This window comes from Protopterus annectens, chromosome 6.part0 (genome assembly GCF_019279795.1).
Source record: "Protopterus annectens isolate FY-2018-M chromosome 6.part0, PAN1.0, whole genome shotgun sequence".
NCBI lineage: Eukaryota > Metazoa > Chordata > Ceratodontiformes > Protopteridae > Protopterus > Protopterus annectens.
Genome location: NC_056737.1, coordinates 1,378,705,291 through 1,378,727,737, shown reverse-complemented (window position 1 = coordinate 1,378,727,737; position 22,447 = coordinate 1,378,705,291).

The window sequence follows — 22,447 nt, the reverse complement described above, 5'->3', positions numbered from 1 at the left end:
AGCTTTAGGAATTTACATAATGTGTTTTGTGACTTCCTGGCTTGGAGATAAGTAATATGGGCTACTCTATGATACTTTGGTAGAAGACAGGTTGATGAGGATGTTATGTTAATATAGCTTTGGGAGGCTAGCTAAGTTAGTAGTGATGTTTGTTTTAAGGGATGGTCCTGGTCCTGGCAGGAGCGGCCTTAGGTCAACTGGTGCCCTAGGCAAAAGGGCACCACACCACCCAGTGTCCCCATCCTGGACTACCTACACCAAATAAATACCAGGAAAGTGCCCTTACTAAAGCGGCGCCCTAGGCGGCCGCCTAGTTGGCCTATGCCTAAGGCCGGCTATGGGTCCTGGACAGCAATTTTTTTCTTTTGTTATAGAGTTTATTTATTGCAGATGTCCACCAGACAGGTTTACTCTTCCTTGTGGAGAATTATTTAGTCCTGTCAGGTATTTGTGATTACATGCATCTATATAAATGTCTGTATACTAACTTGGTATAGTTTTGGAAACTGGTGCCAGTTCCTAGAGAAGGGGAGGGGGCTGTGAAACTGTCTATACCATCCCTCAGGAAGCTGTAATTAGCTTTGGCAAAGTTGTTTTTGTTTGACCCTAGCGAGAGGGGGGTCAGGGGAGATGGTGACTTCGAACATGACCACTTTATGGTCTGATCTTACAAGGGAGGATGACACTGCAGGGATGCTGCACTGGTTACTCATGTTGGTTAATACCAAGTCCGAGATATTATCACCTGTTGTGGGGCTATCGACTAGCTGTTCCAAAGCATTTGCATTTACAAAATCAAGGGAAAAAAATTATGTAAATGACCAAAAAAAAGTTTAAACTGAATGATCAATTTGGGTATGGTAAATTGTTGGGAGAACTGTGCCATTTAAGCAGCCTGAGGCTTGCTTAGATATAAAGCATTCAGTTTTGTTTCTTCTGGTTGCCAGTTTGGTAAAGTCATGTAAGGCAGGGTATCTTTCTAAGGTAGATAAATTGGGATTTTGACTCCATTTTTGCCAAATCTTATTAGAAAGGTACAAAGGGTTTTCAATTATTTGGTGAGTCAGTCTGGTTTGTTTAAAGAGTTGAGTAACTATGGGGAAATAGGCATTTTCGGTTGGCAAGGAATTGGATGAGATGTTCTGTAGCAAAGTTTGCATCTTTTTAGGAGGCTTGTCAGTCATAATAAGCTTTGTATTTGGGGATAGAGGATGGTAGGGATAGGTAAGCTACTGCAAATATAAAGGGGCAGGATTTATAGGAAAGAAGTTTCATTAGTAGCCACTTGAGGTCCTGCTCAGAGCTCGAGTTGGCTCGGTTATAACACAGAGGTTAAAGTTGGATTTATATAGTAGTCGTAGGATACCACTAACAGTTATGTCTCTTAGGCATCAAAAATAAGGCTATAATTGAAGAAAAAGTGTTTGATATTAGCCTGATCATTTCTGAGCCAAGGCTCAGTGACCATTATAATACTTGATGAGTGAGTGGTAATGAATGAGCTATTATGATCTACTTTATTCTGAACAGTTTTGCTGTTTAGAAGGGCACAAGAAAAAGTGTGTTGATGCGGTTATGCAGTATTTTGGTATGGTAAATGTGTAGGAGAAGGTCCAAAGTTGAATTCAATATTTGATCTTAGGAGAAGAATCAGTAAACCAGCGAAACACTGAATTGAGATCTATGAAGGAGAATGCAAGGTTAGGTTTGACTGGGACAGGTTGTATATAGTAGGAAGAGGGTGAAAATACAGGGTTAGTGATAAACTAGATTTTATGGATTGAAAATAACTGGTTATATGTAACAGGAAGTTTGGAGGAGTTGAGTTGCTGAGAGAGAAATGGCAGGAAGTAGAAAAAGTAGGGAGATTTGGTATTTGCTAGTAGGAGTGTGCAATGCGCAGTAGTGCAGAGTTTAGCATTGTCAACTTACAGCAAGAGGTTCTCCGGTTCTATTCTCAGCTGAGGTGCTTTCTCTGCAGAGTTTGCATGTCCTCCCTGTGTTCATGTGGGTTTCCTCTGGGTACTCTGGTTTCCTCCCACATTCCAAAAACATGCATCTAGAGCGTTTCTCCCTGGGACTCTGCTGAAAATGGGCTCTATCCCAGTCAGAATTTCCTAGTTAACAAATGTTAAATAAATAAATAAACAAAACAAGAGACACACAAAGAGACAGAATAATTAGGCACATAATTTTATTGTAGAAAAGATCTGCTATAGTTAGTATCTATTAAATTAATATCAATTGGCAATGAATATGCAATGATGTGAAATAAGACTGTTGGAGTGAGAACAAAAGTTATGAAAAATTGAAGAGGGAATGTTAATTGACTTTGAGTGGACTACTTGCTTTAGTAAGAAGGTTAGTGAGGTTGCAGAGTAAATTGGTGTGCCAGTAGATGTTTGAAAGGTAGAGGTGCATATTTAAAAGCTAAACCCAAGGGTGGCTGGGGACAATGGTGGGTGAGGAGTGAATTAGTCCTATAATCATGATGACCATCAGCAGATCAATATTTAAACAAAAACAGTGTGGAACAAAACAGAAATAAAACAAAATAAGTTCCAAAGGACAAACCATGATTAACATCTTCATTAGTTTAAGTTAGCTTAGAAATTCTTTCCATTTTGACAGTAATGATATGCAACTTTCTCTAACCGGCTGGATGTAGTTAGTGTTTTATTTTATTTCTAATCATTCAGTTTAATTGCTTTATTTTAACTAGAACACATTTGCATTTCTGCGAGTCTGTGTAGGAGTAGCAAAAGTCCAAGTTGGGAGCAAACAAGCACGGCTCTCTCAATATTAAATAAAAGACAAAACTTTTATTCAGATACAAACTAGTGAGCACTTCTGTGCCTCCTGGCACTTCTTCAGACAATATAAACACTACAAAAATCTCAATAAAAAGGGGTTGCCTCACCCACATTGTTTCACAGCAACCAATCAATTGTCTTCAACAATTAAAATCCACCTGCTGGCAATAGTCAGCAAATGTAATGTGAAGTCAAAGACTTCATATATCAACTAGCTTAGGAAATCTTTATACAAAAATTGAAAATCTGAAACTACACACAAAAAATAAAATAAAATATTCCACTTTTCTGTATGGTTATACAGTTATTGATAACAATGAAAGTGTGAATTAACGTTTTTATTTTTTGTGTGTGACGATTTAGTGATGATAACTATTTCAGTACCTGAGCTGAAATCTCTTTTAATCAAAGCAATTTCAGTAGGTGGTGTTGATATTGTGGCATTGTGATCTCTCATCTCCAATCCAGGGCTTTAAAAGTAACATTTATCAAGTTACTGCTCAACACTTTATTCCTTTATTTTTATTTTAGTTACAAGTGTTTTCAGTTTATTTATTGTCTACCTATATTAATTTAGCTTTTATGACTGCCCAGGAGCAAAGTGCTACTAGGTGATTTGCTTTTCCTGCTCAATATACAGGATAGAGACCTAACAAATTCATCTGTAAACTGGACACTTTCACAGAGATCTGATTAGCAAAGTTCTTGCTGATACTTCACAGCTAAAACATCTCAGGTCCATCATCATCTGTTACCCCAAAACTTCTGCTTATCAAAATCTTTAACTTTACTCACATTCTTTGGTCAGGTTTATAATCACTGACAAAGAGGAATGAAGAAACAGTCCAGGGAAGTATGCAGGCATTTCTTCATCCATGAAGTAAGCTAGAGATCTGACTAACAGCAGTTCAAAGGACACAGCAAATTAAAAAAGTCAGTGAACAGGCAACATGTTTTTATTGGATACACGGATTTACCTTACAGAAATAAGGTAAAGGGTTTCTTTCAAACATTTGGTCACTGACTGGTTATTGCTGGGCATGTAATGATCTGCAGACAGATTGCCTAGTATTTACCCATGAACCTAAGAACTGATGAACCTGTGGTGCATGAATGTTCAGGGGGGAATTCTACCACTTCACAGGCATACCTATTCAACCCTGTCAAATCAGAAGGGTTCTAGTAATACATTACATGGAAAGGCAACATCAAAAAAAGATAAAGGAACTGTAGCAACCCCTTCTAAGACTGTATCCCTTAATGATGTTACAGGATTTTTGATGTGATATGATATTATTTAGCCCAGGAGGAGATATGTGCCCTATACTAGCGACACCTAGTCCTACTTTTCCATTCAGTTCAAGGGAATTATGCCTTGCTTGCAGTGACAGTACAATTGTGCAAGCTAAATTTATCTTTTTGTATAACTGTATTGTTTGAATGAGGTTTTACATTTTGCATGTGAGTTTGCTGTGTTATGATTGGTCTTTACTTTCTCTGATTTGACTGACAAAACTTCTGTTCTACAGCCTTCCTTTAGCTATTAACACCAGAGGTCTAAATTTCAGAATACAGCTTTATCAAAAGGTGTCAGCTGAATAGCCTATTAGTTCAAGAAGTAAAAATGGCAAGGAAGCATTTTCTCTGCCTAATCAGGTTTTTGTAGAATCCAATGTTTAGTTTAGTGGATTCTTCCAAGGGGGATGCCGAAATTTATAATAGTGACTGAGGAGAATGAAAAACTGGGAGTAGTGTACAAAGTCTGCAGGTAAGTGGACTTTGTTTAAAGTTCAGCTATCAGGAGCAGTTGTTGTTATTGGCAACATATACAGAGCCAGTAGAGATAATCCATGTTTGTGCTCCACAATGTTTGATGGTCTTAAATATGAGTGCAGACTGCTTCTCTTTGCTCCTGGGAAGTGATTTCAATGCTGCTTTAGATTCAGTGGTAGACAGATCAAATCCTAAGCCCTAAAGGCATATAAAGCTCAAAGTATTTTTATAATGGAGTAAGTATGATTGTGGTCTTTGTGATGTTCATAGGGTCATAGCATAAAAAGGAGATTAGGCTATCAACCCAGAGGTCATTTTAAGCCTATCCATTTCATCCCAATGTAATACCATGAAAATGTTAGTCACTACACAAGACTGCATTTAGTGATGACTGCTCATGTCCAAGAGGGTTGTGGGCAGTATTCCAGGTAAGAATTTACAGTGCCCCATCCACTCATCTGGGTTCCTCTTGAACAGTGTTGCAGAGTTGCTCTGTTTCACATGAATTGGTAGCCTGTTCCAAAGATTCAGCATTCAGTAGGAGATTAATCTGTCCCTCCAGCATGTCCTATTTAAATCACAGGCCATATTTAGGTCCCTGTTTGTCACATATTTGGTAGAAGACAGCACTGGCTTTACTTATGTAACACTGCATGGGCAATCATGTATTAGGTTGGACTAAGGGCTACAACCTACATATTGGCTTTTGACAATGAATGGTGTTTTGTTACTGTGCAATTCCTTGTCCCATGGGCAGCTTCTGACACTGACTACTGGGCTACTCCTCCTCCAGTAACTTTGTATTTATTTACTTTTCTTGATTTTTTAAATAAAAACAGCAGCTTTAGCATTACCCCTACTGTTAATGTTACAGTTAAGGACATTGGAACTTTACATATCTTCTGAGACTTTCATTTGATCACAAACTTTTGAGGATGCACAGTCATGGTTGTAATCAATGTTCACATCTATATGTGTGTAGGGGGAGTCTAGACTTTCTGCTTTCTATTAGTACCATGACAGGAATGGACACATTCCTAAGTCAGGGTATGATTAAAGTTCATGAAATTAGTATTGTTTTAATCTTTGATGTTAGACAGATGTGCTCTTAACATTACCTGCAATGTGCCAATAATTGACCTCTCCTGTAATTCATATGGAGTTACATGCATTGGTAGCATATCTAAATAGGTCTGAAAATTCATTGCTCCTACTACTACTGGAACCGTCTGGGTATCCTTCTTCCACATTACCCTCATTTCTGCCTGCAAATCCTGGTATCTTATGACTTTGTGTGTCTCTGCATGTAAGACACTATAAACACTGGGTGTAGCAATTTCAATGATTAATTTTACTTTTAACTTCTTTTCATGGACTACTATAGCTAGATTTTCTCACATCTGTTTTTTGAACTGTTGGCAATAGGTGACCCCATGTGATATAAACTTCAACATTCTCTATAATGCTTTGTGATTCATGTTTCTTCTTCAATACTGAAATGTTTGCATAATCCCAAATGCAACAGCCTTACTACATTACTATTCCTTTCAGTATACAGGCAGTCTGCCATTAGTGTATCACTCTCAGCAACAACAACGCTTCCTAGAATTTATAAACTCAAACGCAGTGGATCAACTGGTCAACACCCCCACCAGAGGTGACAACATATTGGACCTGGTCATCACCAACATGGGCGACCGGTGTTCCACACCAGAGGTCAACCCCTCGCTGGTTAGATCAGACCAATGACTAATCACTCTGGATATCCACATTCTGCCCCCACCCCTAATCAAGGAAACCACAGTGAAAAACTTTTCAAAAGCAAACTTCACGTTACTTAAGACCGAGGTGGAAAGGTTCACAGCCCCCATGCTAAAGAACAATAATGTCCAAGCTGCTGAATCCCTTACAAAGGCACTCTATGAGCACTTGCAAGAATGCATGGATCGTGCTATCCAAAGCAAAACCAAGACTCACTCCTCAAAGAAAAGGAAGTCAGTCTGGTGGATCCCTGCCATAAACAAGCTATACAATAGAAGGAGGAAATTAGTACAGAAAATAGTAAAATCCCAGGAAGGAAAGACATCCCTGATCAGTATCAGCAAGAAATTACAATCCCTCATAAAATCATCCAAGGCTAGCTTCAAAAGAAAAATTGCCAAGGGCTCCAAAGATAACCACAAAGCATTCTTTAGCTATGTCAAGAACCTTAGCGGAAACTCTCAGATCTGCTCTGAGTTAGTGCAGAAAGGACAAAATACACTGACCCGACTGATATTGCCAACATTCTGGCAGACAGGTTTAGTGCAAACTTCACCCCCCTCTTACCTCCTAAAGGGCCCATAACCATACCAGAAGAATGTAGAGCCCCAGCAATCGCTGATACATAGGTAAAAATAGCCCTATCCAAAGGCAAAAATACAGCTTCAATGGGACTGGACGGTGTCCCAGGCTGTGTCTTACATGAGCTCCAAAATTAAATAACCCCTCACCTAAACACACTGTTCAAACTCAGCTTTTCTACAGGCTACATACCCACAGAGTGGCACACAGCAACAGCTATCCTGCTCCACAAAGGTGGAGCCAGAACGGACCCTGGGAACTATCGTCCTATAAACCTGACTAGCCTGGTCTGCAAGGCTATGGAGTGCATCAACATGGAACTCATTAACAGAGACATTGGGAACCTCCAAACATTGGACCCTACCCAGTTTGGCTTCATTAAGGGCAGATTATGACTCCTAAACCTGGTGGACTTCTTTGAGACAGTTACCAAGGCTTTAAATGAGGGAAAGGAGGTCCACACAGCCTACCTAGACCTTGCAAAGGCTTTCAACACCATTCCCCATTCTGGTATTATAGACAAGCTCACCAGCCTGAACATAAACTCCTACGTCATGAGATGGGTTGCCAACTGGCTCACAGATAGAACCCACAGGGTGAGAGTTGCAGGCTCTAGGTCCGACTCTAAACTGGTTACAAGTGGCGTCCCCCAGGGCTCAGTCCCGGGACCCCTCTTGTTCGGTATATACTTCTCAGAGGTACAGGCAAGCACAGGAGGACTATGGCTGGCCAGGTTTGCAGACGACTGCAAACTGGGGGCAATAACTGACTTTTCCACTGATACAGACATCCTCCAGAAGGGTCTCACTGAGACAGATACCTGGAGTCAAAATCATAGCCTCAAGCTTAATGCCAAAAAGTGCATAGTCATCCCCTTTGGAAAAAACAAAGTACCCGCGAACTACCACATACATGGTAGTCCCCTAAATACAGAAAATGTAATAAGGGATCTGGGGACCCAAGTAGATAGTAATCTCTCCTTTGATAATCATATTGCCAAGGTGGTTAGAAAATCCTTCTATGTAGCCCACCTAATCACAAAAGGGTTCGCATCAAGAACAAAAGAGGTTATTGTGCCCCTCTACTCATCACTCATCAGACTCATCATAGAGTACAACGTCCCATTTGGGATGTACCTTACAAGACACCTGCAACAGCTGGAAAGACCACAGAAGTACCTCACCAAGAGGATTACTGGCCTCAAACAGATGCCCTATGCAGCCCGACTGAAGAAACTTCAGCTGTACTCGGTTGCATACCGCTTACTCAGAGGTGATCTCTGCCTAACATATAAGGTCATGTCCAACCCAGAATTGATAGCCATGCTCCACCTAAAAAAAAAAAATCCCTGAGAGCCACATGCTCTAGGGATCTAAACCTCACCACAACAATAAATAGGACATGCTGGAGGGATAGATTCCTGACCCAGAGACTCCCCATGCTTTGGAACAGGATTCCAATCTACATTAGGCAGAGCCCGTCACTAACACTCTTCAAGAGAAACCTTAACGAGTGGATGGGAAACAGAAAATTTACCCCAGGGATCACTGCAGTGGCTCTGCTGGACAGAGGCACAGGGAACTAATGGCTCTGTTGGACAGAGGCACAGGAAACTAATCTAAGGGGGCGGCAAAAGCCAACACATTCAGGTTAGGCTTATAGATGCCCTTGGGCAGATAGCCTATTACTTACCTATGAACCTATGTGTGATTGTTTCCAGTTCTACTTTAGAAAACCTGCATTTGTCTGCTTCTCCCACATGTTCAATGGACTTTTTCAACCAATGTGTATGTAGTCCACTATCCTTAGCCACCACTACTAACCTATCAACTTTTGGTTTAAATTCACATCTCAACCATTTTTACATCAGATCCTGATTGACATGAGGGTGTTACAGAATTTTCTCTACTTGCAAATATATTTATGCCTTTTCCACATTTCTTGCCTTCTTCTCTGATCCTTCTTCTTATATTCTTTTCTTTTGTTTTTTTTTAGCATGTGCAGTTGTTGCCTGATTTTTGTCTACTTTTGGTTTTATTTTCATTCCCACTTGACAGCAATATGCTTCTGCTAAACTAGGCGGGGAAGTCATCTTAGACTTGTTCTCCTCATGTTTTTAAACTTTCACTATGGTTGGATCTTGTGAAGTCAACAGATATGTATGCAGCCCTAAAATTGCAGATGTATACATGTAATCAGTTTTGAGGGGGCCCATACCTCCTTCAGAAAAGGGGAATATATAATCTCTGTATAAACTGATTTCTATAAATCATTGGCACATGAAGCATTTTTTTCTTGTTTTCCTGTTCAAATGATCCAATATCTTTTGGGTCCAGTCAATCATCCCAAAACTGCAAGTTAGAACTTGGAAAAGCAAACTGGTTTATAGAATGGACTCTGTTCCTAAATATCAGAGCTGTTTTCAGTATTAATTTTAGTCTTGTAAAATATTCCTTACCGAGTTTTATTCACATTTGCTCACGTTTTATTATTAATCATTCGACAATTCCCAAATATTTATACACTCCCTCCTGGTCAAGTTCCTTTGTATCACATTCTTGTCCCTGACTCTTATTTTCTTGGTGCTGCAGTTTTCCTACTTCAAAGGCTGCTTTTGCACATTTATCAAGATGAAATGATATTTTTATATCATCTGAGAAAGTTTTGACCAGTTGCAGTTGTGCTTTTAGCTTCTCATCTGATGAACTATACAGTTTTAAATCGTTCAGAAAAACAAGATGTCTTTATACTTGCTTGTTTTCTGAAAGCCAAACTGTAACCATGACATAATCTGTTAAGTCGACAGCTTAATGGGTTAAGTGCAAGACAAAAGAGGAGCAATGACAAAGACTCACCCTGGAATACCTTTATCCCTGGTATAATAATTTACCCTTCATCATGGCTTAGCTGCAAAATGGTTTGCTATTGTATTATGATCACTGTAAAATAATCAATTAAAGTCAGGTGCATCTTATGTATCTGTAAACCCTTCTTGATCCATGAATGTGGTATGCTGTCAAATGCTTTTTTGCAGTCTATCCATGCCATGCTTAAATTCTTCCCCTTTTTACAGTCCTACATTATGACATTATTTAACAACAAATGATCCTTTGTTACATGTGACTTTCTTTTGTTACCCTTTTGTTCTAGTGCCATAATTGTGTTTTCTTCTAAATGACTATAAACTCTGTTGGCATCATTCCCAGTATATAGTTTATACATTGTCAGAAGGTTAGTTATTGGTCTATATTTTTCATAATAGCTTGCAGGTTCATCCTTAAGAAGGAGTATCATTTTCCCCGTTGTTACCTGGGTTGGTGTCTGTTCAAGATGGGCATATAAGTAGTTCTTACTCATGGCTAAATGATTGTGTAAAGATGTTAATACTTTTAGCCAGAAGTTAGGCACTGCATCTGGGCCTGGGGTTTTCCAGTTAGGGGCTTTTCTTAATTTTGTTTCAATTTCTCTGACCATTACTTCATCCCATTCCATATCCTGTACATTTGAACTTCTTTATTCTTTCTTTTGCTTCTTCTATCCATTCAGCATCTTTGTTATGTTCCATAGGGTCTTCATAGATATTTCTCCAAATTGTATCTATTTCCTCCTTTTTTGATGGTGCTTCTATTCCTTCTGCTTTGTTTCCTAATTCTCTTAACAACTTTTTTCATCGTCAATGAATTGCTTATGTTGTACTTTTCCTTTATATTTATATGCATATCTTCTAAATTTTCCTGCCTATGCTGGTATCTTTAGTTTATCATTTGCAATAGTGTACGATAGAAGAAGTTTGGTGACAGTATCAAACGAAAGCGCTAATAAATTGTTCTGGATATTCCACTGGTTTACTGCCTGTTTTCTACTGCCAACCATAACTTTTTTTAATTAGTGTACGATAGTTCCTAGTCCTTTCAGATCCTGCATGTTGCTTTTATCATGTCTATTTTTCTAAGAATTTCTGCTGATCTTGTTCTTCTTCTATACTCTTCTAATAGTGACCCTTCTTGTCTTAATTGCTTTATACTATTCTGTATTCAATGCTTCTGTGATGGAGTTTGATTTCCTCACTTCTTTTCCCTTATTGCCCTGTGTTTTGTGGTAGGATTTTATTTGTTATTAATTTAGCTGCACAGTAATATATTCTATTAACTTCTGTTATATCACATGCATTTCTGTTAATGGTCTTGATTACTGTTTTTTATCAGACTTCCAACATTTTGGGTCTTACTGACTTCCTTCATCAATCCTAATATGTCTGCCCATCTTTATTAAGTCAAGCAACTCTTCCCTTAGATCATTTTAAAGTGAAGGCACATTTTTTGTTCTCCATTTCCTGTGAACATTCAACACAAAGTTCTAGAACATCTTTCTGTGGCACTCTTCAGCTGCATCCTGTGTCACCCGTTGCTCTTTTATATGAGAACTCACTGGGCTATCACTCTACAACATTGATTGTAAGAGACTTGACACTGTTTTCTTCTCTCTCCATTGCTCTGCAACTCAAACTGAACTTGTTCACTGGTTTGGTTCTGAAGGCTCCAGGGTATCTTCATGTGGCTAGTGATCATATGCTTCCCATTCCACCTGTTTCTCCTTAATTTGGGGACTCATTGTTCCATCATGTTATACATGTATGCATACATATATACAGATATTTTAAGAATGGGCATTAATGCCCTTTTAGCTTGCCAATACACCAAAACACTTGTCCCATAATAAGTGTCCAGGATGTTCTTAAAAATATCTAAACTAGTACTTGCTTTAATGTAATTCGGTAGTCTTTTCCATGCATCAGCTACTCTGCCAGAGAACCAATTAGTACGCTTCTCATTCCTATAAAATCTTCTACATAGGTTATCTGATGATTCTCTAGTACTTTTTGATAACCCCAAACATGCCCAGAGGTAGTGGTCTCTAAATGCCTTATATACCTGAATAAGATCTCATCTTAGACATCTGTAAGAGACACTGTAAAAGTTCAGATATTTTAGTCTTTCATAATAACTTAAACTTTCACATACATGGATGCACTTGGTATATTTCTGCAGTACTCCACCAGTTTACTAATGCTTGTTTTCTTATAGGGTTTCCATATTGTTATTCCATAATCAAGTTTGGGACTAATGTAACTAACAATGACTTCATTATTTTTGATTTCCTAGATTTTATAAATATTTTTATACAACTTATAGTTCTATAACTATCATTAACCAATTGGTTGATATGATTAGAAAAACTCATAACTGAATCTACCCTTACACCCAGGTCCTTAAATGAGTCTACACTTTCAATCAGTGTGTGCTGTATTAAATATTCACCTTTCAATTTATGTCTTCCAAATTTCATCTGCTTAGTTTTTGATGTATTTATCAGCATATTATTCTAATGTGCCAAAATGGTCAATTGAGTTTACCAATTTCAGGTTGCCTGCATACAGACTTTAGAACACCTCAGATGAAAAAGTTAGGTCTGAAAGAGACAATCTAAACAAGTAAGGGCCTAGGACTGAGCCCTGTGGGACACCCTGACTGTAACCAAGGATTTCACCTGTCCAGTTGCTGTATGATACGTGCCATGTCCTATCTGTAAGCCATGCAGCTATCAATCTTATGAGGAGTTCATCAATACCTGGTTGTACTAATTTATTGATCAGTGTTTTGTGCATGACCCTGTCAAATGCTCAAGTTAAATCTATTTAAATTATAGCACAGCATAATTTTTCATTCATAGCTGTTATTATATTGTTATAGAATATCATGTTACAGTTGGTAATAGATCTGTTTTCAACATATGCATGCTGATATATGGTTTCAAGACCCAAACTATCCAGTTTTGACAATAACTTATCCAATATTACCCACTCCATTAGTTTTCCACAACATGAAAGTAGATTTAAGGGTCTATATGACTCTGGGATTGTCCTATTCCCCTTTCCCTTAAAGACAGATTTAATAAGCGCATGTCTATAATCTTGAGCAATCTCCCCATATTTACATGACCTAGTGAATAATAGATATAATGGTACTGTAAGTTCTTGCTTAAGTGTTCTCTGGTCATTGTTAATAATTACGCCTCCTCCCTGTGCTTTCTTTGGATCCAATTTGCACAGTTCTTTTTTCAAAACAATCTAATTTGATTCCAGTATCTGGGGTTACCTGGATGTCACTAACACAACTTATTACCCCTTTTGTGGAGCCAAACTGTTTTGCATAAGATTTTGAAAATATATCTATAATCTGTTATGTCTGAGAATAAATTTTAGAAGCTGCACACAATTTATCAATTTGCATGAATTTACTCCTTCCACATCTTATGTATCTATAAAAATAATATAAATTTTCTTCAAATTTTCTTGATCTTATCTCACACTATGTTTAATCTGTTTGTTCAGCTTGTTTATTTCAGTTTTCAAAGTTGTAGTTCGGCTTCTCTTCCATTTCTTATATTTGTTCTCTCACCTTAATCAGATACCTTGTTCTTATTGGAATATATGATGTTAGCAGAGTTAGATTTTCTACACTGCAGATAATCAATATCTTCAGTTTACATTTCTTTATCTTTTCTTTTACTAATCCACTTTTCTACTTCTCCCATTTGTTTACTTATTTTTTCTGTTGTGAATGTTTCCATATCCAGCTACCTTTGCCTGTATTTCTCTTCAAACATCTTTGGTAGTGTTTTTGGACTGATTAGTTTTGCTTTCTCATTTGCATAAATGTTGCACCATAATAAATTTCTTTTTCTTTCCCACATCCAAATTACTTCTTCAGATGTCTCCCACTCTACCTGTTTCTCTTTACTTTGGGGACTCATTACTCCGTCATGTTGTGACATAACGGTATTCCATGACTTCAGCTTCTGTTTATTTCTGCTTTGCTAATCTTCTGTTCTACATTCCACCTTTGTGATCTTATTTTTGTATTATGAGATTTTCCATATCTATGTGCCTTTGTCTGTATTTTTATTCAAATATCTTTGCAGCTGCTTTGTTGCATTAATTAGTCTTTCTCATTTGCATAAATATTGTACCATATCAGATCTTTTTCTTTCCCATGTCCACTTTTTTATACCTTTCAAACATCTCTAGTTGTTTTCTTTGTATTTTCACACTTCCTCTTTTGCGTCTTTTTCCAAATGGCCCAAAGTTTCTTGGTCTGTATAATGTTTATGGATCTGTTGCAATAATAAACACAAATTTGCATTTGATGCTTTTGACAGTTTTTCTGGTGCAGGTATTTTTTGTTCCTCTATTTGCCTCTACCTGCAAATTCTGGGCTTCTTGCATAAAGGTAACAATATATCATTTCTTTCTTATAATTAATAATCCACTCTATCACCTTTATGGCTCTTTTTGGCCTATTAATTTTTGTGTTTTTTTTGTGGACTACTACTTCCTTCCACAACAGGAAGACCATTTTCCCTCTTAACCTGGCTTAACCCCATTGCAGGAATATTTCTATGAACTGAAAATTCTACACTGTCATGTTTTCCAGTCCGGGCACCAGTGCACACACCAGGATTGTGCAATTTTTTACCCTGGGATGTGTACACCCAGTTATCTTTTTTAGTTTTTTTAACCTATCTCTGTCTATCATATATGCAATATAAAAATGCAGTCTATATGTCAGTGTTGTTTTGTTGAGATTTTTTGAAAACAGGGTCTACCATGTGAAGATACTCACCACGAATTGAGGATTAATTCATTTCCAGCAATACTACTCTCCTTTTCTTGCTGATTTTATAATCTCTCCATCCGTGACCAACTCTCCATTTAGACCCCAGTATGCAATGTTCATTTGTCTTAATGCAGTGCCTGATATTTATCACATGTTTAGGCAATGCAGCAAGGTTATTGAACTGTGGGTGTTATTACAGGAAAGGGTTAGGATCACCTTACTTAGTAACTTGCCCCTCATATTGATTGTTTTATTGTTCCAATCATTTCAGTTGGCTGAACATTCAGCAAAAGAAGTTTGTAATCCAAGTGTCTATTTTAAGTAAACTATAAATGGAAGTAGAAAATCCCACTGACCTGTAGCCTTGTAGGCTGCATTCCTGCATATGAGTCAAGCTAAAAATATATATTCTATATTAACTGTGGAATGATTTTTAAACCTGTTTATGACCAGCATTCTGTTCCTAGTTGAACCCTTACCCATATTTATTTTTTCTTTCATGTTTAAAATCTGAAGTTGATCTCTCTTGTGGATCTGATGAGTAAATGGTCTGTTTAGACCAGCTTATTGTTCTTCTTTCTTTGTTAAATGTTAGTTTATTAGCATGACTGTGTTTTTCCTTTCCATGTTATGAATGCATTTGTTTGTTCATGATTGTTGTTTGTTGCTGGTTTAAAAACATCTGTTCTGGATGACTTCACTTACCCTCCAGTAAACAAGCTGATTTACACAACAAATTGTAATCACACCCAGTACTTCTCTGATTAATAAATGTTAATTCCTTAAAACAAATAGCTTTCTAATACCCTTGATCTCATCATCACTGGTATGGCCCCTGCATGACCACTTCCTTTTTATCTTTGCCTCTCATTAAACCAGACTAAAGATCTGTGATCTTTCTCCTTTACATCTGGTAGCTCAAACACCTCTGGATGTTTCTATGTTTAGGGTCTTTTCAAAGGCCAACCTTATATAAATTCTTTTTTTCCACATTTTTATTGAATTTTATAAATACAGATGTAACAAAATAATTAAACAATGAAAATAAACCTAACTATATACGGTGTCCATAACAGATATGCGTTTGTCAAAACATTCACATTTTATCTAACAATTTTTTATAAGTTTTAACCAAGCCAGTTGCTTGTGTGTCATTCGTGAAGTTCTTTAAGTTATAGTCAACAATTCTCTATTACATGCAATTTTGGCCAATGATATAAATTCCACAAATTATATAATTTTTATTCTTCCAATTTGAGGAAATAGTTTTTTTTTGCTATTGCAAGGAAGGACCAGAGAAGGTGCACTTGTGTACCTGGAATGTACGCTGGTATTGGAGCACTGAATGGTAACAGTGAGTCAATCACTTCACATTTATCCAACCACAACGCTTTTATAAAAGATTTAAATTCCGGCCAAAAAGGGATTACAGTTTTATATTCTATAAACATGTGCGCCCAGTTGGCACATACTGTTTCTTCACATTTCTAGCATTCAGATATTTCCTTTCCTGACTTCATTGCCACTTTATGAGGAGTAAAGAAGCTTTTATGAATGAATTTCCATGTGTAGATTTTCCAAAAGGAAGATGATGTGGTATTACTCATTGATTTAAGTATTATTGCTTTTTCCTTTTCTGAAAAACTGAATTTATTAACATTTTCTGCATAATTCCATAAAGATTCATCCGGGATTTGTGTCTGTTCGCAATGTCCTTTATAGTCTTGACAGTGAAAACCTATCATTATTGCATAATATATTCATTTTGAAAAAAAGTGAGAGAATTTTGGGTCTAGATGTGGATTTCACTATTTGACTTATTTTGATTTCATTTACTATATACTCTCTGAATGTCTATATGTTTAGCCAGTTGTTTTGATTTATGTTATATCTTGCTATGAGGGAAGTGGCTTCCTGTATATAGTTGGAGTCAAGAAATTGATTACCAGAATGCTAATCCATTTCTTTTAATTTCTCATATTTTTTCCAAGTTGCAAGAGTCCAAACATTTGTTTGTAAATGCTATAGGAAACATTAAAAATAACAGGTCTCTCATCTTGTAATCTTTGTTCATTATTTTTTTAAAGTTCTTTGCTATGTAGTCAACAAAGGGAGAATAATTATCTTTTTTACTTGTATTATGGCAAGAGTTTTTTATGAATGGATAAACCTTTTCTACTTCAAAAAACATATCATTGTTTATTGTTGCCACACTATTATCTATTAGTAATGTTTTATGTAGATATTTCCAATTAGATGTGTACTCATAATTTAGCCATTGACCTATGATGTTAAGAATAATTGATTCTGCGTATAGTTCTAAGTGTGGAAAAGCTATTCCACCGTCTTCCCAATTTCTGTTATGCCATGTGTGACTAATTCTTGTTTTTTTTCAGAAACCAGAAGAATTTAACCAATAAAGAGTTAAGTCACTTCATTATTTTTTTGGAAGGAGAAGCTATTATGGTTTGGAAGAGATACAACATTTTAGGTAATATAATCATTTTAACTAAGGTTAATCTTTCCTCCATGGTAAAGAACATTTTGTTCCATTTATTTAAGCGATCCTTGACAGTGTTTATTAACATTGTGTAATTTATTTGAATAGCATCTTTCCAATTTGTTTTTATATATATCCCTAAATATTTAAACACAGTATTCGCCCAGTTAAAATTACTATATTTTTCCAGGATAGGGTTTGTTTTTTTATTCAGCAAAATAGTTTAAATTTTGTTATGATTAAAATTTAGGCCCAAAATCTTTTCAAAATTATGTAGAGATTTTATAATGTGTTCAGTTGAAGAGTCTATGTCCCCAATTGTTAATAAAATATCATCAGCAAAAAGATGAATTTTGGAATTATAGCTTGCATTAATGTAAAATCTACTTATCTTGTCATTAGTTCTTATATGATTAGCTATGGGTTTCACTGATATAGCAAATAATAAAGGAGATAGAGGACACCCTTGCTTGGTGCCTTTCAATATTTTAAGTGGTCCTGATAAAAAGCTGCAATTTTAATATATGATATAGAAGTGGTATATAATTTGCTTAACAGTTGTATAAAATCTGAAGAGAAATTATACATTGCTAATACTTTAAATAAATATGGCCAACTTATAGAATCAAAAGCTTTATCCAGATCCAAACTAAGGATTAAATCCTTTTTTTTTTTGTTTGCATAGTCTATTAAGGTTAGAAGTCCAATGACATTATCTTGAACCTTTCTGTGCGAGATAAAGCCTGTTTGATGAGCTGTTATTATTTCTGGCAAAAAGTGATTTAATCTACCTGCCAAAACTGATGTAAAATTCTTGTAGTCCACATTCAAAACAGAAACAGGACAATAAGAAGTTACTAAATTAGAGTTTTTGTCATGCTTTAAGATGGGTGAAATCATGGCATATTTCCATGAAAGGAAAACACTGTAATTCTTTCTGAATTCTTCAAAAACATCAATTAAAATCCTTACAGTCTCATCTGGACGTATTTGATATATTCTCCTATTAGTCCATCAAGACCTGGAGCCTTACTGTTTTTAATGTTTTGTATTCTTTCCTTTAGTTCCTTTAATGATATTGGTTTTAGTAGTCCAGTGTTTTGTTCCTTTGTTAATTTTTTCTTTATGTTGTCTTTTAAAAATTCGTCTTTCAGAGTGTTGTCAATATTATTTGAACTGTTGCTATTTACTGTTTCATGATGTGGTCTAAAGGCCTCTAGTATTTCTTTTAGATCGGTTATATGTTTACGTTTCTTCTTGGAATTATCGATCATTTCTTTAATGTGATTGACGTTTGTCAAGCTTTTAGATTTAACTGCAAGTCTATGATTACTTTTAGGATTGGTTGAATAAGTTTGTAATTTTATTCTCTCTGGATTTATTGCTACTTTGTGGTTCAAAATCTCGCTGTACATCAGGTTCAGTTGTTTTATTTCAGCAATTCTAGCAACATCTTTTGTGTCTAAGTTCTTTTTTAATGTATCTATTTGTGATTGTATTCTTATTAACTCCTTGTCCCTTTCCTTCCTTTTGTTTAAATACCAACTTTTAATTTTACCATACAGATATGATTTTAAAGTATCCCAGAGTATAATTCTAGAAGTCTCATTATTATCAATGATACCAAGAAAAGATTTTATTTCTTTTAATAGCCATGCTGTAAAATCCTTTAGCTTAGTAATATGTGCAAATAATCTCTGCCAGAAGATAGCGTTGTGGTCGGTTGGTGGGCATTAGCTGATCATAACCTCCTGTATCTTGGATATTAAGTCATTGGTAACAAATATCTTGTCTATAGTTGTTTGTTTACCAAATCTATAACAGTATTGTGTATATTGAATGGATTTTGACTCTCTTATGGCATAGATATCCCTCATATTTGAAGTGCTTATAAAATTGTTTAGCTTTTTGGCTGTGGCTGACAGTCTAAAATTACCATTTGTAGTAGTGGTATTCTTAGAAAGGATACAATTAAAGTCTCCTGCACATATAATGTTTCATTTAGCTTTAATTAAGATTAATTCTAAGTATTTATTTGCTGTTTATGCTCCAATACCATGTATCCAGTATAAGTTAACTAAAGTGATATACTTTGTTTATCTCTAATGTTACCATACTCAACATACCATTTTTGTCTGAATATGAGTCAATAACTTTAGGTACAGGTAGGGATTTTTTCCACAAGATCATAGTGCTCCTTCTCTTGGTCTGGTAATGAGCTTCAACAAGTATTGACTATCCATTAAAAAACATTCTATTCACATCCATTTCTATTAAATGAGTTTCTTGTATAACAGCATTGCCAGTGGTGGCTGGTGACTTGAAATCAAAGGGGGCTGCATGGGTGTGACCAACTAGAAAGGGGTGGAGCTATGCTAAAAAACAGAAAAACTGTGACTTTAATTAAATACGCTGCCCTGGGTGCCAAACCATCATTATAAAAGTCCAATCAAGACAAAATGAAATGTAGATGAAAGGAATATTTCAGTGCATCAGCTACATGACAGCTTACTTAATATCTAGATGGAAACAAAAAGGTTGTGAGGCATGAAAAAAATAAATTACTTTTTAAATACATTACTGGAATGCCCGTCAAAATCAAGTATGAAAGAACAAGCAGTACTCAACTCAAACCACTTCTCCTTGCACTGCAGTTCTAATTATAATTTATATTCAGCTTTATAAAAGTACCAAATAACATGCTGAAAGTAGCAATCTCTGTGATACCCCCACTTATAAAAATGTTTCTTATCCAAAAAAGACCTGCTGCCTAACAACAACTATCGACTTGTTTCATGGGGAAAACATGATCAAAGTAAAATATGAACAGCAAACAAGAAACAAGCTCAAGATAAATTGCTTAAAGGATTACTGCACAGGTTATGGACCACACATGATAGATTGGCATTTTTAGTTTACATGTAAAGCCTGCAAAGATGACTGCAAGTCTCCAACAAATGTAATGAGGTTCTGAAAATACTGTAATCCTGTCCTTTATTACAAATACTGTCATATGCATTTCAATACCCAAGGCTTATACACTATCTAGTTATGTAAATATTCTCTGCATGGCCACAACAAAAGGCTTTCAGTGTTGGTAATTCTTTAACAGTATGCTTATTAAAGCGTACTTGCATCACACAATCTCAGACAAGCTTACCTGATGGTCATTAAAGCATTGCTAGTTAAACACAGACCAACAGGTACTGCAACAACATGCATTTTCTGAATAAGAAGCATAAATCAACAGTATAAAAATATGACAGAAAACCAGAACATTCTGCAAAATCAAGGACAGATGAAAAGCCACTGTAGTACTTCTGCCTACCTTGGATGGTGGGATACTCTGCACACTTCCACTGCATAACTGCTCCTTGCCTTGCTTGGACACATCCAGAATCACTACATGGGGGAGTGGGGTACAACAAGTATGTCACAATTTGAAATGTCTCTGGTTGACGGTGATGACCCTGACACATTTGTCATACCTCTCAACCTCAGAGCAAGAAATCTGGACAAAACCATAAATAGAAGTGGGACAAAGGCCCAAAAATAAGGACAATTTTAAATATTGCTCTTATAAACTTAGAAAGATAATAGAATAGTAGGTCTTGCATTAGTATGAATTTTCTGAAGGGTATGAAATCTGAAAATTCAAATGTCTGTCATTATTTTCTAACTTTAATCTTTAATGATTTGCCACTAATTTGCCAGAAAACCTCAATTTTATCAAAATGGACCAAAAATGTGATGCAAAAATATAAACCAGCCACACAACACAGCTGGGAACCTGTCAAAGAAGGGACACTTTTTTAACATTAGTACTGTCAACTTGAGTAGTTGACAAAATAAGAGAATCTACATGCATTTCTGAAATTAAAAGTAATCTATAATTCTGATCATTACAATTACTTATTAATTGTAAACCCTCCATGATTTCTTCCAAATTTGCCATTTTGCGGAGGGATTATTAGGGGGAGAGCAGCACTTTGAGCCAAAATCGAGGACAGTTGGGAGGTTTGGATATACCTAATTCTATAAAGCAATTTATTTGCATGTACCTCAATGCAGAAAATCTGGACAAGGCCAAATATATTGGGGTAACATACAAACAGTACTAAAAATTGCTCTTGTATAAACAGACAGTTGACAGACTTGGTCTTGCTTTAGCATGCATTTTTCTGAGGGTATGAAGTCTGAAACACAATGTCTATCATTATTTCGTGACTTCATCCCTAAATGATTTGCCAGAAAACCACACATTTTATGAGGAATAAACCAAAAATAAGAAGCAAAAATCCATTCATTCTGCAAAAATCTGGAAAGTTGAGCCGGGACTGTCTGAGTTTGGTCAAATGGGGCTGCCCCCCTGCAGCCATTCCAATGTCCCATTGTTTGGCTATTTCACCCCATTTACCATAAGCACTATAATGTGCATACTTCTTGACTTAAGTTTCATTTTACATTTTACAGCAGAAATACTAATAGACTTCGGCTAAACAAACCAATGCAGTCTCACAATGAAAACTGACTTAGCATTAAAACTTCTCTGCCCTTGGAACTCACATTCGTTGAAACAGCATTGAAACCCACATTCTAAGAAAATACATCTGGCCAGTGGCAGATAAAGATTAACTTTGGGCTGTTTTCAAATCATAGGCCCCTAGCACAGGAAACATACATGTGTTCTTTGATGCACCTTCCTGACTGTATTAAATTATATTCCTTATATAATACAGTAAAGTTATTCAAAAGTGTTTTAAATTTATTGTTTTGAATATTTTTCCAGTAAGCAATAAAACAAAATGCATGCACCAATAATGGCAAAACTGTCCAATTCAGAACATTGCCATCATAAAAGCCTATTCAAACTGCTAAAATCCACCAGTATCAGTAAATATGCACAATCTCTGCAGAAGTAAAAGTCATCTAAACAATTCCACATTAAAGAGATCTTTAACAAATGAAGAGGTTGCTGCTAGCAAACATTATATTTTATTGTCTCATCTACAAATAAAGTGCCTGTTGCCCTTGAGGAATACATTGCTTATTTTGCATTTAAAACATGGTAAGCTAGTAATATTTCAATAGGGAATGGATGGCAAACTGATAACAGGTTCATAGTTACTAGGTATCTCTGCCAAAGAGGGCATTCTCTTCTCAGGACTGCAGCATCCATCCCTTTAAAAGTACAACCCAGTACAGTATCAGCAATGTAGCTACATACTGTGGGAGTAGAACCCACAGCCTTCTGCTTCAAAAGAAAGTACACTACCTGTTGTGCTATTAACAATGCAAGCAGACTCAGCATAAGTGGCACTGAACGTATCTTCCCCTGAAGC